The sequence below is a fragment of the Lepisma saccharinum genome, chromosome 19 (genome assembly GCF_977018435.1).
Source record: "Lepisma saccharinum chromosome 19, izLepSacc3.1, whole genome shotgun sequence".
NCBI lineage: Eukaryota > Metazoa > Arthropoda > Insecta > Zygentoma > Lepismatidae > Lepisma > Lepisma saccharinum.
Genome location: NC_139247.1, coordinates 8,132,259 through 8,142,755, shown reverse-complemented (window position 1 = coordinate 8,142,755; position 10,497 = coordinate 8,132,259). Strand labels below are relative to the sequence as shown.

The following is a 10,497-nucleotide window of genomic DNA, read 5'->3' as shown; positions in this document are numbered from 1 at the left end:
CGGCGGGGATTTAAATCATGGGGTTTTGAGTGACGTAAAAAAAAAAATTATGCAAATCCACGGAGTGGAGCTGGTAGTATAACCTGCCCAATGACATTTGTTTAATGGCCGCGGTATTTTGACCGTGCGAAGGTAGCATAATCATTAGTCTTTTAATTGGGGGCTAGAATGAATGGTTGGACGAGGAATAGACTGTCTTTAGTTAATTAATATATAATTTTACTTTAAAGTGAAAAGGCTTTATTTTTTAAGGGGACGATAAGACCCTATAGATCTTTATATTATTTTAATGATGTTTTGATTAGCAGTATAACTATATATATTATTTAATAATATTTCGTTGGGGGTGATGGGAAGATAATAATTAGCTCTTTTTTATTTAATATTCAATAATTTTTGTTATTTTGGATCCATTTTTAGTGATTTAAAGAATAAGTTACCTTAGGGATAACAGCGTAATCTTTCTTGAGAGATCCTATCGACAGGAGGGGTTGCGACCTCGATGTTGGATTAAGATATCATTTGGATGTAGCATTTCAAATTTGATGGTCTGTTCGACCTTTAATTTCTTACATGATCTGAGTTCAAACCGGCGTGAGCCAGGTTGGTTTCTATCTTTTAATATTAAAAGTGTTTTAGTACGAAAGGACCAAATACTTATATTATATATGTGATATTGATTAGTAATAATTACTATTATGGCAGAGAAGTGCATTGAATTTAGAATTCAATAATGAAGATAAATTTCTTTTTATAGTAGATGATATTAGATTTATTTATTGGAGTTATTTCTTTTGTTATTTTAGTTGTATGTGTTTTAATTAGAGTTGCTTTTTTTACTTTATTTGAACGTAGGGTATTAGGTTATATTCAAACTCGTAGGGGGCCTAATCGGGTTGGAATTTGTGGTATTTTTCAGCCTTTTGCTGATGCAGTTAAATTATTTACTAAGGAGCAAACATTACCTACTTTGAGAAATTATTACCCATATTATATATCTCCAGTTTTTAGCTTATTCTTATCTTTGGTTGTTTGGGTTGTTTTTCCGTATCACACCTTATTATTTAATTTTTATTTGGGGGTGTTTTTCTTTTTATGTTGTATAAGAATAGGAGTATATAGAGTAATATCTGCTGGGTGATCATCTAATTCTAATTATGCATTACTTGGTGGGCTTCGAGCTGTTGCTCAAACTATTTCTTATGAGGTTAGATTAGTATTAATTTTATTATCTTTTATTTTTTTAATTGGTGGTTATAATTTACTTTTATTTAATATCTTTCAGGATTATTTATGATTTATTTTTATTGCTATACCACTGGCGTTGGCCTGATTGAGTTCTTGTTTAGCTGAAACTAACCGAACTCCTTTTGATTTTGCTGAGGGGGAGTCTGAACTTGTTTCTGGATTTAATATTGAGTATAGTGCTGGGGGGTTTGCTTTAATTTTTATATCTGAATATGCTAGTATTTTATTTATAAGTGTTTTATTTAGAATTTTATTATTGGGGGATACCATTTTTCTTATCTTTTTTATTTAAGGGTTATTTTTTTAGGATTTATTTATATTTGAGTTCGAGGTACACTACCACGATTTTGTTATGATAAACTTATGTATTTAGCTTGGAGGAGTTTTCTTCCGGTTTCTTTGAACTATTTATTTTTTTTGTCGGTTTTAGGGGCTTGATTGTATCAGTTTATATTTAGTTGCATAATAATTAGAATGTAAAGACTTCTAGAATATTTACATTCTATTTTATGTTTTCAAGACATACACTTAAAATTTCAGTCAAGAAGTCATTTTTTTAAAATTTTATCTCATAGTAGTAGGGTTGCCGGGGATATAATGAAGTATATAAAATATATAACTGTTAATATTTGCCCAGTAGTAATATATGGAGTTTCTACGGGTCGGGCTCCAATTCAGGTTAATAAAATAAAGCTTGCAAATATTAATCAAAATAATACTTGATTTAAAGGGTAAAATTGTAGTCCACGAAAATTTCTTTTATGATGTATTGGTATAATAAATAAAATTATAATAGATAATACTAGTGCTACTACTCCTCCAAGTTTATTTGGAATTGATCGTAGAATGGCATATGCAAATAGAAAGTATCATTCTGGTTGAATGTGTACAGGTGTTACTAGCGGATTTGCAGGGTTAAAGTTTTCAGGATCTCCTAGGGTTGTTGGAAATATTAATGAGAGTTGTATTAATCTTAAAATTATAAGTATAAACCCTAATATGTCTTTTATGGAGAAGTATGGATGGAATGGAATTTTATCCATGTTGCTATTAATAGATAGTGGATTATTAGATCCGGTTTGATGCAAAAAAAAGTAAATGAACTATGGATATTGCTATTAAAATAAATGGTAATAAAAAATGGAAGGCGAAGAATCGAGTCAGTGTGACACTATCTACTGCAAATCCACCCCAAATTCATTGAACTAATATAGTTCCTAAGTATGGAATTGCCGAGAGTAAGTTAGTAATTACTGTAGCACCTCAAAATGATATTTGACCCCATGGTAGTACATATCCAACAAATGCTGTTGCTATTGTTGCTAATATAATTATGACCCCAATAGATCATGTGTGAAAATCTAAGTAGGATCCATAATATATTCCTCGTCCAACATGTATATATATATATACAAATAAAGAATATGGAGGCTCCGTTAGCATGAATAGTTCGTAATATTCATCCATAATTTACATCTCAGCAGATGTGTATTACTCTAGAAAAGGCTAAATCTGTTCTTGAAATATAATGTATTGCTAAAAAAAGACCTGTTAAGATTTGGATTGAAAGACACATTCCTATAAGTGAACCAAAATTTCATCAGTATGAAATATTTAGTGGGGCTGGTAAGTCCACTAATGCATTATTTGCTAATTTAAGTAGGGGGTGATAAATCCGTGCTGGCTTTGTCATTTGTAATTATTTAATTATTTTTAGAGGACCATATGAAAGTCTAGTAATTTTTACAATTGCAATTAATGTAATAAATAAATATACTACTGTTATAGTAGTTATTATTATAATGGATTCATTATATAATTTTATTCCTGGCAGGGGGGGGTATTTCTTCAGGTTGTATAGGTATCTATATTTTGTAACATTGAGGGGGCTAATAATGGATCTATCATTATTAATATAAATAAACATAATAATATTAGGGTTACGCCCAAAACCAATATTTTTATTCTTATTTTGAATATTTCATTTGGTGTAAGTCTTGTTGTATAAATTTATAGAACTAATATTCCTCCTAAAAATACTAGGAATAATACATAGGAAAGTCATGTGGATTTTAAGAATGTTGATATTGTTAGACATGCAGTAACAGTTTGTATAATTAGTATAACCCCCATAGATAGTGGATGTTTTATATATAATATTATTAGTGCTAATAATAATATAATAATAATTAGTATTAATTGTATTTTAATATCAAGGAGTAGTTTAATAAAAATATTGGCTTTGGGAGCTAATGATGATATAATTATATCTTCCTTGATGTTTTTAGAATTATTAATTCATTTATGATTTACAAGACCATTGTTTTTATTAAACTATAAAAACTTATGTTAAGCATATTATTTATATTAATTATTTTATTTATTAGATTTTTATGTTTTATTTCTCAACGTAGGCATTTATTAGTAACTCTATTAAGACTTGAATTTATTGTATTATCCTTATATTTATATATAGCTTATTATTTTATTAATAATCAGGAAGAAGCTTATTTTTGTTTATTATTTATTTCATTTTGTGTATGTGAGGGGGCTCTTGGCCTATCTGTTATAGTGTCAGTTACACGTACTCACGGTAATGATTATTTTAATTCTTTTGTATTGTTAAAATGTTAAAATATATTTTTTATTTTATATTTTTAATCCTTTTGAGATTTAATAGTTCTTTATGAATGGTGGTTCAAATTTCTATTGTTTTTGGTTGTTTTTTGTTTTTATTAATAGTGTGGTTTGGTATCGGAGTATGGGGGCTGGTTATTTTATTGGATTAGACGTGATGTCTTATTCTTTAATTTTGCTTAGTATTTGAATTGTTTTTTTTAATAATAGTGGCTAGAAATAGTATTATATCTATTTATTTTTATCCTTTTAGATTTATGTTTTTGTTAATTATTTTATTATTATTATTAATATTAACTTTTATAAGAATATTTTTTTTTTTATTTTATTTGTTTTTTGAGGGATCATTATGTTACGTTCCCCGGAATATACTCAAAGGATCAACTTACGTTTATTCCTCAACGGCGAGCCTGAGACTTATCAGCCTACCATGAAGCCCTCAGGTTGTGGGAAAACAGATAAGGATATGTTAATGTTAATATATTACACTAGAACTCACAATTAAACTTCTTATTACAAACAAAAGTGTATTTCGATCATAATACTTCTCCACAACACAAATTAAAACATTCACATTTCCAAAATCACTTCCATTATTCCAGAAACATCCATAATATCTCTCACCTCACAATTCACAATCAAATGTTTTAAGGTTAGTTCATAACCATAAAAGACTAACCAATTCAACAAAACAAATTACGTCATAATAGACAATTAACATTTTAAACATATTAAACACCTAAAATGATACAATAAGTGGGTGCGTATCATGGCATCCTCCCACAAACAAAAAGAAAATTAACAAAATGAAAATGGAGTAAATTTTCTTTTTCAAAACTCTAGGGCCATCCACTCAACTCAAAACTGCTTCTCAGTTTCTTGGAGTGTAGGATGGGGCAGACGTATTCCAAGTGGTAACATCTAATTGTTTAACACTAGTTTCTCCACTATCGAAATCTTCCGTCTGTGTAGCACTTTCTTTCCTCCTCCAATTGTAGTTACCTCTATACCGGTTATAGCGATGTGGGGAGAAATTATTATTACCATATGAACTTCTTCGGAATGGCGTTCTTCTTTCTTCTCCAGAAGATCGCTGTGATCCCTCGCAGTTCCTTCTTCTGTAGAACCTGCCTCTATTTTCTTCTCCTGAAGTATTGTTAGTTTGTCGAGCGCTACCACTAAAGTTCTCATTATCAGATCTTCCGTTACCAGCAGGCACCTTCGCTGAATCGGGTTGATTTCTGGAGAACGTCAATTGCCTAACTCTAGCTTGGTTGGTTCTTCTGTCCTCGAATCTCAGGTTTTCTGTCCTCCATCCGTCGAGTTGCTCCGAGGCTTCATATCTTCCCAAGAAGCTGGTAAGTTGATCCATGTTGCGTGGATCGCGAGTAAGTACCAACTGACGCACTCGCAGCGGAAGTTGACTAATAACCAAGTTCAGCGCTTCGCTTTGGTCAACACTATCCACAAGATTACAATAAGAGCCATATGTGTCCCAGCAATATTCTTCAATTGAGAGGCCACAGCTCCTCGTATACCTTTTGTTTATCAGAGTCTGCATTTCCCTTTGTTTGGCATCAGCAGAGGCATATTGTTTTCTAAAGGCAGCACAAAAGTGTTCAAAAGTCTTCCACTTCTTCTCATTTGCAACAAACCACGCCTTAGCTTTTCCTACCATAAGAGAGGGCAATAACTTCAATCTAAAAATCATAGGGACATTCATTAGATCGAGGTATGTTATTAGCTCTTTTAAATACCTCTCAGCAGAGACAGTATTAATCTCTCCAGCAAACTTTGAAAGAGCGTTAACATCAGACAAGCGAAAAGATTTGTAGGAGCTATTCTTATAGGCATTGTCACGAGATATCTCATCCTGTACCAATCTCTCGGACTTTCCATTATTATGTCTCTTCCTGGGCTTTGTAATTTTCCTAGTTTCAGTTTCCTCAGAACTAGAGGAAACTGCAGAGCAAGAACTTGACGAGTAACGATTTCTTTTCCTCATCTTCCTCTTGGAATCACCTCTAGTTGTTGAACCGTTCATTCCCGGTTGAAATACAGCTTCACCATTTTGAGAAGGTTCTAGAACCCGACAGCCTGCCATTAACATCTGTAGTTGATCGACCTGCCTATCTACAGATGCGACTTTCTCCGTAACTTCTTCAAGTTTCCTTTCTTGCCTTCTCTGATTTAGCTCTAAATTATCAAGTAATTCTGAGGAACCCTGTGTTCCTTCTGGCCTTGCAATTATTTCAACACTCTCTATTCGTCCCCTCAATTTCTCAATTTCATTTTCCATTTCCTTTTCTTTAGCTTCTCTAGATGTTTTCTCCTGTGTCAAGTCTAAGTTCCACTTGTCATAATCCTCCTTTTGTTTTTCTTCCAGCTTTAGAATTAATTCAGCTACTTGCTGCCTCTCACACGCAATTTCCTTCCTCAGAGTCTCCTTAATTTCTCTACATTCCTTTCGCCCCTCTTCTATTCTAAATAATAATTCTTCCTTATCTTGACTGAGCAGCTTCATCAATTCTCCTCTTTCTTCATTCCTTTTTCTTTCTTGTTCATTTCTTATCTTTTCCTGTTCCTCTTTATCTTCTCTTCTGATTTTTTCTTGTTCATTTCTTATCCTTTCCTGTTCCTCTTTATCTTCTCTTCTGATTTTTTCTTGTTCATTTCTTATCCTTTCCTGTTCCTCTTTATCTTCTCTTCTGATTCTTTCTTGTTCATCTTTATCTTCATTTCTTTTTCTATCTTGTTCATTTCTTATCCTTTCCTGTTCCTCTTTATCTTCTTTTCTTATCCTTTCCTGTTCCTCTTTATCTTCTCTTCTGATTCTTTCTTGTTCATTTCTTATCCTTTCCTGTTCCTCTTTATCTTCTTTTCTTATCCTTTCCTGTTCCTCTTTATCTTCTCTTCTGATTCTTTCTTGTTCATTTCTTATCCTTTCCTGTTCCTCTTTATCTTCTTTTCTTATCCTTTCCTGTTCCTCTTTATCTTCTCTTCTGATTCTTTCTTGTTCATCTTTATCTTCTTTTCTTCCCATTTCCATTTTCTCCATCAGGGTTTGAAACAACTGTTCCAAACAAGGACTTCCTTTGTTACCCTTCTCTTTACAAATTAGACATTTCAATTCTTCCCCCTTATACTGCGATTTTGGCAAAGGATAACCAGCACAACGTAAGTGGAAGCTTCTTTTGCAATCATTGCACTCGACCTCTTCATCATCAGCTTTCCCTTTATCGGAACAGCAACTTAAAGTATCCATTTTTAACTTACGACGATCACTTCTTAAATTACGCTTCTGCATACCCTTTTCAAACACATTTATCGAGCCCCACGTTGGGCGCCAAAAAGTTTAAACCTGTTACGTTCCCCGGAATATACTCAAAGGATCAACTTACGTTTATTCCTCAACGGCGAGCCTGAGACTTATCAGCCTACCATGAAGCCCTCAGGTTGTGGGAAAACAGATAAGGATATGTTAATGTTAATATATTACACTAGAACTCACAATTAAACTTCTTATTACAAACAAAAGTGTATTTCGATCATAATACTTCTCCACAACACAAATTAAAACATTCACATTTCCAAAATCACTTCCATTATTCCAGAAACATCCATAATATCTCTCACCTCACAATTCACAATCAAATGTTTTAAGGTTAGTTCATAACCATAAAAGACTAACCAATTCAACAAAACAAATTACGTCATAATAGACAATTAACATTTTAAACATATTAAACACCTAAAATGATACAATAAGTGGGTGCGTATCAATTAGTACCTACTTTATTTTTAATTTTAGGGTGAGGATATCAACCAGAGCGAGTACAAGCGGGGGTATATTTACTTTTTTACACATTACTTGCTTCTTTACCTCTTTTGGTTGGCATTTTTATGTTAAATTATAAGGTGGGTGGTCTGTATATATATATATTTAGATATATTAATATTAATATAAATTATTTTGTTTGATATATTAGAATGGTGTTTGCTTTTTTAGTAAAAATACCTATATTTTTGGTTCATTTGTGATTACCTAGGGCTCATGTTGAGGCTCCAGTTAGTGGGTCTATAATTTTGGCTGGAATTTTATTAAAGCTTGGGGGATATGGGATTTTGCGAGTTATTTCTTGTATTGAGAGATTAGCTATTAAATATAATATTTTTTGATTTGGTATTAGAATTGTTGGAATTTGAATAATTAGTCTTGTTTGTATACGTCAAATTGATTTAAGGGCCTTAGTTGCGTATTCATCTGTAGCACACATAGGTCTTGTTTTAATAGGGATTATAACTATAGGAGCATGAGGGATAAATGGTGGTCTTACTTTAATAGTGGCACATGGCCTTTGTTCTTCTGGGATATTTTGTCTAGTGAATATTACTTATGAACGATTAGGTAGTCGTAGTATACTAATTAATAGGGGAATAATTAATTATATTCCTAGATTATCTTTGTGATGATTTATATTAAGAATTACTAATATGGCTGCTCCCCCCTCTATTAACTTGCTGGGTGAAATTAGTTTAATTAATAGAATTATTGGGTGATCTTACTTTAGTTTTGTGGGTGTTGCGTTACTTTCTTTTTTAAGTGCTGGCTATACTCTATATTTATATTCTTATACTCAGCATGGAATATATTATTCTGGTGTATTTTCTTGTTGAAGAAGTAATATTCGTGAATATTTATTATTATTTTGTCATTTATTTCCATTAAATTTTTTAATTATTTTTTGTTCTCCAATATTTCATTGAATTTAAAATATTTAAGTAGTTTAAATAGAATAGTAAGTTGTGGGCTTAGCGGTAACTAAAAGTTCTTAAATCAATTGTTTTTAATTTTTTTATTACAAGCATAGTATCAATTATTTTATTAATTAGTATAATAATTTTATTGTTATTAGGGATAATATTTTTAATTAAGGATGTTACAATTTTTATTGAGTGAAGTATTGTTAATTTGAATAGATCTAACATTATTATAACAATATTATTCGATTGAATATCTTTAATTTTTATGGGCTTAGTTATATATATCTCTTCTATGGTTATTAATTATAGAGGTTCTTATATGGAGGGAGACTATAATATAAATCGATTTATTATTTTAGTCTTATTATTTGTTGGATCTATAATGTTTTTAATTATTTCTCCTAATATTATTAGAATTATTTTAGGATGGGATGGTCTAGGATTAGTTTCTTACTGTCTAGTAATTTATTATCAGAATGTTCGTTCCTATTCTGCTGGGATATTAACTGCTTTGTCTAATCGAATTGGTGATGTATTTATTTTATTATCTATTGCTTGAATATTAAACTATGGTAGATGAAATTATATTTGTTATTTATGATTAGTTTCTGATTTTGATATAATATTAATTACTAGATTTATTATTATTGCTGGAATAACAAAGAGTGCACAAATTCCGTTTTCTGCGTGGTTGCCGGCGGCTATAGCTGCACCAACCCCAGTTTCTGCATTAGTTCATTCTTCTACTTTGGTTACTGCTGGGGTTTATTTATTAATTCGTTTTGGAGATATATTAATATATACTGTTTTTGGTAGGATACTTTTATTACTATCTGGGCTAACTATATTTATGGCTGGGGTTGGTGCTAATTTTGAATATGATTTAAGGAAAATTATTGCCTTATCTACATTAAGACAACTTGGGCTAATAATATTAACATTATCTATGGGATTAAAGGAGTTAGCCTTTTTTCACTTGTTGACACACGCTATATTTAAGTCTTTATTGTTTTTATGTGCTGGTGTAGTAATTCATATTATAGGAGATGTTCAGGTTATCCGTTGTATGGGGGGATTAATTAATAAAATACCAATAACTATTTCTTGTATAATAGTTTCTAGCCTTGCCCTATGTGGAATACCATTTTTGGCTGGGTTTTATTCTAAGGATTTAATTTTGGAAATATTAAGCATGTCTTCTTTTAATTTAGTAATATTTGCTTTATTATGAATTTCTACGGGTATAACCATAGCTTATAGTTTTCGATTAAATTATTATTTAGCTGGTAAATCTTATAGAGGGTCATCATTTCAATTCTTTTCTGATGATGGGGGGTGAGGTATATTTAAAGGCATATTAGGCTTATTGTTGTTATCTGTTGTAGGTGGTTCTGGGTTAATATGATTAGTTTTTTCTTCTGGGTTTGTTGTTGTTATTCCCCTTAATTTGAAAATAGGAGCAGTTATTTGTATTTTATTGGGAGGGTGAATTGGATATAATATTACATCTTTTTTGTTCGAAGTTTATCCATTTTTTAATAATAAAATAATATACTATTTATTAGGAGGAATATGATTTTTGCCTTATTTATCTTCCGGTGGATTAATTGGTAGATCATTTATTACTGGGGGATATATATTAAGGTTATTGATTATGGGTGAAGTGAGCTTATGGGGGGCAGGGAGTGTATAAATATATAAGGAGTGGTTCTTTAAATATTCAACTAATACATTCTAATTATTTTAATATTTATTTTATATTTTCATTTTTAATAGTAATTTTATTAATAATTTATGTGTGTTTATATAGCTTATAATAAAGCATGATATTGAAGTTATTAGGAAGAA

General features: G+C 31.0%; 2 pseudogenes; one reads left to right on the top strand and one right to left on the bottom strand.

The window, feature by feature from the left end:
* Window positions 1-1,796: 1,796 nt before the first annotated feature.
* LOC146002777 (cytochrome b pseudogene) lies at window positions 1,797-2,941 on the bottom strand (annotated as a pseudogene).
* Window positions 2,942-3,938: 997 nt separating this feature from the next.
* On the top strand, window positions 3,939-10,225 carry LOC146002776 (NADH-ubiquinone oxidoreductase chain 5 pseudogene; annotated as a pseudogene).
* Window positions 10,226-10,497: the final 272 nt, after the last annotated feature.